Source organism: Mus caroli, unplaced genomic scaffold (genome assembly GCF_978045245.1).
Source record: "Mus caroli unplaced genomic scaffold, Mus_caroli_1 scaffold_1, whole genome shotgun sequence".
NCBI classification, from domain to species: domain Eukaryota; kingdom Metazoa; phylum Chordata; class Mammalia; order Rodentia; family Muridae; genus Mus; species Mus caroli.
The window spans coordinates 7,286,117-7,296,531 of record NW_028227256.1 but is presented as its reverse complement, the minus strand read 5'-3'; positions in this window follow the sequence as shown (position 1 = coordinate 7,296,531).

Below are 10,415 nucleotides of genomic sequence, written 5' to 3'. Positions count from 1 at the left end.
TTACTTTAAGAGTGAGAAGTTAGAAGGGAGCTGTGTTGGAAGTAAAGAGGTGTGGGGGGAAAATGAGGTGGGGTTAAGAGAGGTGAATGGGATCTAAACACATGCAGTGGTTCTCATCCTTCCTAATGCTGGGATGCTTTAAAACAGTTCTTCATGTTGTGGTGACCACCCAATCATAAAATTGCTTTGTTTCTATTTCATAACTGTAATTTTGCTACTGTTATAAATAGTAATGTGTCCCTACCTGCAGGATTAAACAACGAGGATCTTGAGGGAGGGAGGGAGAATGGATGGAACAAGAGATGCAAAGGAAGGAGACAAGACAGAGGTCTGATCAAGTCTTTTATTTTCGAAAACACTTGGCATATAAAGCTGCAAACCACAATTACAAAGTTGAATCAATTGCTAAATAAGTGATTGGGTAAATGTAAAGTGCCAAGTAACCAGTTGAGTAAAAGGAAAGTTCCAACAAGATGTCTTAAGGCTGGAAGGTTCCAACCATAAGATGTCTTAACTATACTCAGGAAACAGAAAAACAAATTTCTTAAAGCAGAAGTTAAGATAATAATTATAAAATGATGGCCCAGGGACAGGATGGAGATTGAAATGCCAAGGGCTTTTGGGCCCCAACTGATCCCCTTTTTGTTTATAGAAACAAGGCATATATGAGATGGCAATGGCTAAATCAGCCAAACCTTAGAGACTCCAAGGGGACTGTGCCTGTCTTAGATCAGACAGGTTGCAAGGACAGCCATGCCAGAATAATCTTACCTGTCATAGGAGAGACCCCCATCCCCTATCGGAGTCCCCTGTCTTAGGTTGCCATTTATACAAGGACGGCATCCTCCCCTCAGTTGCCCGTCACTGGCTAGCCAGTCCATTGCACTAGAGAAGGTGCAGCCAAGCTGGAACTGGCCAACTTAAGGGTCACTAGGCAAGATGTCAACATAACCATCTCTCAGATCTGCCATTTCTAGCCAGTGGTAATGAATCTATAAGGGTTGGGCTTTAATTGCATCTATTTGTCCCTTAATAAAGGCCATGGTTCTATTGAAAAGGAAAGGTCCTAGCGATTTTAATCAATAAGCCAAGCACCAGACCAAGAAAGGGAAGAAGGTAGGGCAGAATTCCATTCCAGGCGCTCCAGATGGGGTTGTCAAAGAGTTCTTGACACCTCTTTTCCAATTCTTGTTGATGCTTTCAGATTCTGTCATGCACAATCCCAGACTTATTGGCATAGAACCAGCACTTTTCTTGTAAAACTAAGATGTATCCTTTATCTGCAGTAAGCAAGTCTAAGCCTCATCTATTTTGAAGAACCGCCTTACCCAAGGAATCCACCTGATCTTGTAGATCCTTGACAGACTGATACCGTATTAACATCATTTATTGGCTGCTGGGACAGCTTCGTATAGCTGTCCAGAGCTACTCCTATGCCAGCTGAGCCAGAGACAAGAGCTCCAGATATCTCGAGCCCAATAAGAAGAGGAATAAAGGATATTGCTCTCTTATGCCAGGGGGTGGGGGGTATCAAAACTGGGCAAAGGAATCCTCCTGGGAGGATCTCAACATCTGGCAAAAGTATTGCAAGGGCGCAGGACCCAGTCCAATTTAAAGGGAGAAAAGGACTGGCCATTTTATCTCCACACACAAAAACTCTACCTTTGCCTAAACAAATTGGCTCAGAAATATTAATATAATAACTACAGGCAGTAAATTATGCCAGGCCAACATCCATGTCAAAGGAATTATTTTTATAAGGACTTAAAAAGCACATAGATATATTAAAACCATTAGGTAATACTTTGAAAGACTTCATATAGTTACAATTTTCCTTATTAAAATAAGGGGTAGAATCATTAAGTAGAGAAACTACTAGAGGCCAAGAGGTACCTAATTCAAGGCACAACCAGCAATTACTAGCCAGGAAGGGATTGGAAAAATTTAGGACTTTATGTGTGGCTATATCATTGCCTCTTGGTTTGGGTCATAAAAGTGGGCAATCATGAAGTGGCAAAAGGTTATCAATTTGAGTTTGGACCTATTCCTGTACCTTCAAATCTCTAACCTGATCAATAGGGCCTCCATCTGGCACATACATAGGAGCAATTTGTGGCCAACAAGACAATTGACCTATTGGTACAGTACAAGAAGCTTGTGCATACTTTTGGCTTGGTCCAAGTACTTGAGGATTAACAGACCAATCTCCACCAAAAGTGCCCTTATAGGTCCTATGAGGTGTAGCTATAAAATAGGGTTTACCGCCAGGCATGGTGGTACATGTCTTTAATCCCAGCACTTGGGAGGCAAAGGCAGGAGAATTTCTGAGTTCAAGGACAGCCTGGTCTACAGAGTGAGTTTCAGGATAGCCAGGGCTACACAGAAAAACTCTGTCTTGAAAAAAAAAAAAAAAGGCTTTACCATCTTTAATGCAATCTGTATATTCTGTGTAGCAGATGGCATTCATTTGATCTACAAAATTACATGATTTGGAACATTTGTTGCCTAAAGTAGGATCTATGTTTGGCTTCTGAACAAAGATCCAACTTTGGGTAACACTTCCCGTAGGGGAGTCATGAATGTCCAAACTGTGTCTTTATCTCCACAATCGGCAGATGAGCAGTAGCTTGGGGGATCCTCCCGAAGACCTCCTGAACAATCGCAGGGAATACCGTACACCGCTCTCAGAAATGGACTTCTATCAACGGGTTGGTTGAATCCACCTTCAAGTGGTCTGATTCATCATCAAGAGCAACCTGAGGATGATCAGCATTCTCATTTTCCTTTGTAGTGCTTGTCCTTCCTGTAGTATGAGAAAGAGCAAGATTCTCAGGGGGAATTTTTCCCTCTGGAGGGGCTTTATTAAATTGACTCACAAGTCTTTCAGGAAACATTCTGGCAGACTGTGCTTCTTTAGAATAAATGCAGAGAGGTCCTCTTCCCCAGATGAGAACTGGGTCTCTGAGCCATGCCAGGAATTGTCTAGAGTGTCCTTTCATATATCCGTGGAGAAATCACTTTTGGGATCTCTCTGCCAAAACAGAGAAGCAGCAGATTTTCCTTCTTGATCCAAGGTCAGGAAATTTATGATGAATAATGTGTGTGCCACAATATTTCATGGCTTTCCTTGGGTTGAGTACCATTCCCTTCCTTTTAATTTATCAGTGGTGTTTTTGAGGGTGAGATGGGCTCTCTCAATGATAGCCTGTCCTTGTAGATTATGTGGAACGCCTGATACATGAACAATCTCCAAGGTAGCATAAAAATCTAAAAAGACTTTACTAGTATAGCCAGGACCGTTACCGGTTTTAATTTGTTGTGGTAGGCCCACACAGAAAAAGCTGCAAGAAGATGATTAATCACATGTTTAGAGGCCTCTCCAGTTTGAATGGAGGCAAAAATAAACCTAGAACAAGTATCAATAATTACATGAACATATTTAAGATTACCAAACTCAAACATCCATCTGCCAAATGGCATTAGGGACAAAACCACAAGGGTTGACACCCAGGTAGGTAGAGTACAGGGAGATGTCTTATGCAATTTTGGCAACTTTTAACAATATGGCAAGCCTGTTCTTTAGTTATTTTATACAGCAAATGCAAGGAGCATGCATTAAGATGATGTAGGGTATGGGCATTTGGGGCTGCCTTCAGACCCTGTGCTTTGGACAAATCAGAATGAATTGAAAAGCTAAACGGCCTGTGGCCTGATCTGCTAGATAATTATCAGCGGATAGGGGCCCTGGGAGCCCAGAATGAGCTCATAGATGTCCAATAAAAAGGGGAAATTTCTATATCTTATAAGAGAAGCTAATTGTTAAAACAGCACATTGACTTGAGATCACCCTTTTATTTTACCAACTGCCTCTAGTAAGGCTTATATTGGACAATATAAGCACTATCAGTAAAATCATTAATAGGGCAATCATTAAAGGCTCGAAGAGCTGCCATAGCAGCACGAAGTTCTGTAATTTGTGCAGAGGAGGAATTGGTTTGGAAATTAAAAACCTGATCATTCCAGGCATAGGCTGCCATCCCATTATCTGAGCCATCTGTAAACACAATAAGGGCCCCAGGGATGGGAGTAGACTTGGTCAATCTTGGGGAAATGACCTCTTGTCTATTAACAAAATCAATTAACTTATTTTGTGGATAATAATTATCTAAAATACCTGAAAAGCCAACTAAGGTGAGAGGTCAATCATCTGTGGTCTGCATTAACCAATCAACCTGATTTTGGTATAGGATTGTATAATATTATCAGGCTCTTTTCCAAAATAAACTTTTGTTTCCTGCCTAACATTATAATATCAGAAACAAATTGATAATATGGATTTAATATTCATTTGTGGCTAATAGGCAGATGAATCCACATAATAGGTATAGTCTGCCAGAACAATGCAGTAGGCATCTGTCTAGTTTGACAAACACTTAGCCATGGGGGCTCATCATATTTTATAGACTTAATTTGTTGATTCTGGATTGCTGTCTCAACCAGCTTAATACCCTGTCTACCCTATTCTGTAAGAAAATGAGGAGATGTAGGATCCGGATCTCCATTAAGAATTTCATAAAGGGGTTTTAACTAATCTTTGCTTAATTTTAAATAGGGCAACAGTCAATTGATATCTCCAAGCAATTTTTGAAAATCATTTAAAGAGCAAAGTCTATCAAGCCTGAGGGTAATTTTTTTGTGATCAGATGTTATCACCTGATAATTTAAAACCCAAATAAGTATAAGGGTCATGGAGTTGAATTTTGTCAGGAACTATTTGTAATCCGCTATCTAAAAGGGCCTTCTGAAGATCTTTATACCAAGAGAGAATTTCTGTATCTGATTTTTTCCTGCCAATAATATATCATCCATATAATGAATTATGTAAATGTCAGGCCAAGAAAGCCTAACTTCTCTTAGGGCAGAAGCAAAAAAGGACTGACAAAGGGTAGGGCTATTTGCCATCCCCTTGGAGAGCACCCACCATTGAAAGTGTTCTATCGGCTCACGAAAATTAAATGAGGGGAGACTAAAGGCAAAGGGTTTTTTGACCATCAGGATATAAAGGAATTGTAAATAAACAATTTTTAAAATCAATAACAATCTTATAATATCCTAAAGGTATGGCTGAAGGTAAGGGCAGCACAGGCTGCAGGGCCCCCATTATCACCATGGATTTATTAACTGCTCAAAGATCTTGAAGCAGCCACCATTTACCAGATTTCTTTTTTAATCACAAATATAGGCATATTTCATGGGGAATTGCTGGGTATTAATTAGATGGCCTGCCTCAAGCTGCTCCTGTACCAGCTATTGGTCAGCACCAAGTTTTTCTAAAGTAAGGGGCCATTGATCGATCCAGATTGGATCATCTGATAACCAAGTAATCTTATCAGCATGGGTCACAGGAGAGTCAATAGCCCCTAGGAAAAATGTCCAAGACTCAGGCAATCATTTTTTGGTATGTCAGAAATAGGTTTAGTGATACCATCTTCATTTTTTTTTTCTAAACTCTTACCAGGCATGTGTCTCTTTTTTATCATCTGGAGAGTAACTATGTCATTAGGGCTACACATTATCATTCCCAATTGATAAAGAAGAACTTGGCCCCAAAGATTTACAGGGAGGCCAAGTATAACACATGGTTGGATATTTCCAGAATGTCCCTCATCATCTTTCCAAACAAGCAGAACCGTGCTTCTCTTGGGATTGGAGCTTTGGCCCAGGCCTTGAAGGTGAGTAAAGGTGGCCTCTTTTAGTCAAGTTTTTGGCCATTCAGCTTCTCTAATGACTTTAACATCTACTCCTGTGTCCATGAGGACAGAAAAGGTTTTACCATTTAATGTCAAAATTAAAGTGGTCCTATCTTTGGATATAGCCTGGATCTAAAAGGCATCAGAGGAGCCAGGGCAATCTTTGGCTTTAACTCTTTTTAGGGACTTATGTGAATCTGACTGGAAGGGTGAAAGAAGCAATTCGGTAACTCTATGACCAGCATCAATAATAATCAAGGCATCTGGGAAGAAGGCAAGAATAAGAATCTCTCTTTGAAAGTCATTAACAATAACTCTTGGAAAAAATATGTAAGCTCTTTAAAAGTGAGCTGCAGTGGCCCAGAATAATGCCAAACATGCCTGGGGCAGCAGACCATAAATTCCAGTCTTAATGGTCTGAGCCTCCTGTACTGGCTGGTTTTATGTGTCAACTTGCCACAGGCTGGGGTTATCACAGAGACAGGAGCTTCAGTTGGGGAAGTGCCTCCATGAGATCCAGCTGTGGGGTATTTTCTCAATTAGTGATCAAGGGGGAAAGTTCCCCTTGTGGGTGGGAACATCTCTGGGCTGGCAGTCTTGGGTTCTATAAGAGAGCAGGCTGAGCAAGCCAGGAGAAGCTAGCCAGTAAGGAACATCCCTCCATGGCTTCTGCATCAGCTCCTGCTTTCTGACCTGCTTGAGTTCTAGTCCTGACTTCCTTGGTGATAAAGCTGAATAAACCCTTTTCCCCCCAACTTGCTTCTTGGTCATGATGTTTGTGCAGGAATAGAAACCCTGACTAAGACACCCCCTTTTCAGGAGTCAAGGTTACACAGGAGGAGGCACAGAAGTCCAATTCTGAGCTGCCAGGTATGACTCAGTAGAGTTCTGAAATGAACTGTGGCTTGCTGGGACAAAGCTCACGGCCCCAAATGGATTGTTTGTTTTTAGGGCCTGGAGCTGGCCCTACCACTTACTTCCCAACACTGTAGTAGGCAAGAGTGTCTGTCTCTGAGGGTCTGTCTTAGATCGTCATTCATTAGCCAAGTGGCGTCCCTGCCTGCAACAAGGGCACAGGCCGGGAGCCGTAGGGTAAAAAGACCTAACATTGTCTTGTCATTTGGGACAATTGTTTAAGAGGTGAGCAGCCTGTCCACAAAAGTATTTGTGCCGATCATAGTGACATTTATCTTGTTTTTTAAGGAACTGATGTACATCAGTATCTTACATAGCAGCAGCCATGGCCAACCCTTGTTGATATACTATGCCAATATCGGAACATAGGCAAATGTAATCTGAAATATCCCCTTCTTTTTATGGGGATGGATGGCAGCCTGACAAGCAGTATTGGCATTTTTAAAGGCAAGTTGTTTTTGTTTTTTTTTTTTTTTATAAAATCAAAGCAATCTTTACTTCCAAAAATACACCCCGCAGTTGTTGTGAGGCAATGGACAAAATCTTATTTATTTTTTATTAGATATTTTCTTCATTTACATTTCAAATGCTATCCCAAAAGTCCCCTATACCCTCCCCCAGTCCTGCTCCCCTACCCACTCACACCCACTTCTTGGCCCTGGCATTCCCCTGTACTGGGGCATATAAAGTTTGTAAGACCAAGGGACCTCTCTTCCCAATGATGGCCACCTAGGCCATCTTCTGTTACATATGCAGCTGGAGACACAAGCTCTGGGGGTACTGATTAGTTCATATTGTTGTTCCACCTATAGGGTTGCAGACCTCTTCAACACCTTGGGTACTTTCTCTAGCTCCTCCATTGGGGGCGCTGTGTTCCATCCTATAGATGACTGTGATCATCCACTTCTGTATTTGCCAGGCACTGGCATAGCCTCATACGAGACAGCTATACCAGGGTCCCTTCAGCAAAATCTTGCGGGCACATGCAATAGTGTCTGCGTTTGGTGGCTAATTATGGGATGGACCCCCAGGTGGGGCAGTCTCTGGATGGTCCATCCTTTCATCTTAGCTCCAAACTTGGATAAAATCTTTAAAAGGCTCATCAGGTCCCTGTTTAATGCCAGTGAAGGACAAATCAATGCTTTCTTTGGAAGGCAGGCATTTCCATGCCTTAAGGGCAGCAGACAGGGTCTGTGCAAGTAAGTCTGATGTATCCCATCTTAAAAATCATCTGCACCAAGAAGCGTATTAGCTGTCCATGCTACCCTGGCCTGGGTATTTCTAGCAGCCAAATCTTTGCAAGCATCTTTATAATCAGCCTCTCATAGGAGAAAATCTCCCCCGACCCCAAGGAAGGATTTGGCAAGAGTACTCCAATCTTGGGGCATAAGCCATCTTTCATCATCTTTCATCAATAATAGCCAAAGTATATGGAACTGTCGCCCCATATTAAGAAGCCACTGTTTTCAATTCCTTAAGTACAGTCATCTCAAAAGCAACATGAGGGTGGACAGGACCTACCTCTGCATCTCCAGGGGTTTCAACAACTGGGAACACGGGGAGTGATAGAGATGCCTGTGGTGGAGTGGTGGGCTGGGAGGGCGAGTGGAGCTGTTGGAGTTGTTTAAGAAGCTCTTGATATTTGCTTTCAAGAAGATTTTGGTTTCTCTTTTGAAGGGAAGCTAAATTTTGTGCCAGCAGTGGAGCCGATGAAATGGGGGCATAAGGAGGTGGCAGTCTTTGGAAAGGAAGCCAATCAGGATTTTGATACTGAGTGTCTGCTTCGTCTAAATCTTCCCAATCATCATCACTGAGGTCATCTACCTGATCCACCTTCTTCTTAGATTTTTCTAAAAGTGGATAAATTCTTTTAATTTTAGAACAAAAACCCGGAGATTTTTTTTCCTCTTGAGTTTTATGGTCCTTAAACTTTTGTTTTAGGGGAATAACTTCAGATTTTAAATTCTTTGTCAAAGCATCTACAACTCCGACATAGACTTCCATTTCCAGGAAGTCAACAGAGTATGTATCTTCACCACTGAAAATAAAATAAGCTCCTGGATAAGGTAGAACTTTTGTAAGATGGGGTCTCTTCCACCTCTCTGTCTTTACTGCTCACATACACGGCTGTTTAAAATTGTTATAAACCATAGACAATTAAGTAAGGATATCTTAGGCCAGGCCTTGAATAAATATGGAAACCTAGAAAGGTATTCATGCAGATCTGATTTCACTGCATTGTAAGAAATGGGGCCAAAGAACAGAGCCTAAGGCTACACCAAGCTGTGAAGTCCAATGAGTTCACTTTCACCAGAATTCTGGGAATAACAATGGTAAAACCTTCAATGTAAGGGGAGATTAGATTATCATATACTCTTACAACTTTACACAAATGCATGCACACACACAGTTACATATACTTAGACACTTTTAAAAAAATTTATTCATTTTATTTATGAATACACTGTAGCTGTCTTCAGACACACCAGAAGAGGGCATTAAAACCCATTAAAGATTGTTGTTAGCCACCATGTGTGTATTGGAAATTGAACTCAGGACCTCTGGAAGAACAAAGAATGTTCTTAACCACTGAGCCATCTCTCTAGTCCCCACCTAGACACTCTTACACACTCACACATTCTTTCTTACACACACACACATACACTCACACACTTATTCTCTCACACACAAACTTATGATGTCACATACACTTAGACACTCTTCCACACTCACACACTTTCTCTTACACACACTCTTGTTCTCTCTCTCTCTCTCTTTCTCTCTCTCTCTCTCTCTCTCTCTCTCTCTCTCTCTCTCACACACACACACACACACACACACACACACACACACATTATTTAATGGTCCAAAAGGAAAACTGACCATTTCCAATTAGGGAAAAAGTAGTGTGGCAAGAAATTGCCACTAAAAATTTGGAGAGATACATCAGTTCCCACGAAGGTTTGTGGCCCCAATTCAGACTTCTTAAATGGCCTGATAAACTAGTCAATAGTATGGTTCATATTTGTTCCACACTGGTAATACTCCCAAGCATTCAATAGAAATCCTCTTAAAAAGTTTTGCCTGGAAAAAAGAAAAAAAAGTTTTGTCTGACCAAAACTTGACTGTCAGGATAAAGGGATGGCCTGAAAACTTACAGAGGGGAGGGAAAAATATCCCAGTCAAAAGAATGAGGACATATGTTGCATGAACTTCTCTGGCACCACTAAAGGTGAGAATAAAATATAAACATTCTCATAAAAGTGGGTTCTTAATAATTTGCCTTTTCCTGATGTAGGATTCAAAAACATGCAGGAATATGTTTGGACGTGAACTGTCTCCCCAAAAGTCTCATCTGTTAGGGTGTAGTCCCCCAGTTACTGGTACTATTTTGCAAGGCAATAAAGCTTAGAAATGGGGCTCCACTGGATGTATGCCAGCCAGGGAGGTGTCAGGGATGTTGCATCCCTGGGCTTTTCCCATATCCTGGCCACCATGAGGTGAAAGAGTACAAATTCCATCATGTGCTTCTTGGTCATGCTGCTTTGCCCTTTCCATGGACCCAGAGTCAACAGAACCAAGACTAAGGATTGACAATTCTGAAAGCAGGACCCAAAACAAATCTTTGCTCCTTTGTTCATAGCATTGTTTAGTCACAGGGATAATAAAAGTAGCACTAGGGAGAATCTAACATCAGAGAAGGGCATAGGGGGAAATACCAAGGTAAAGAAAAGGTCTCAGGTAATAACT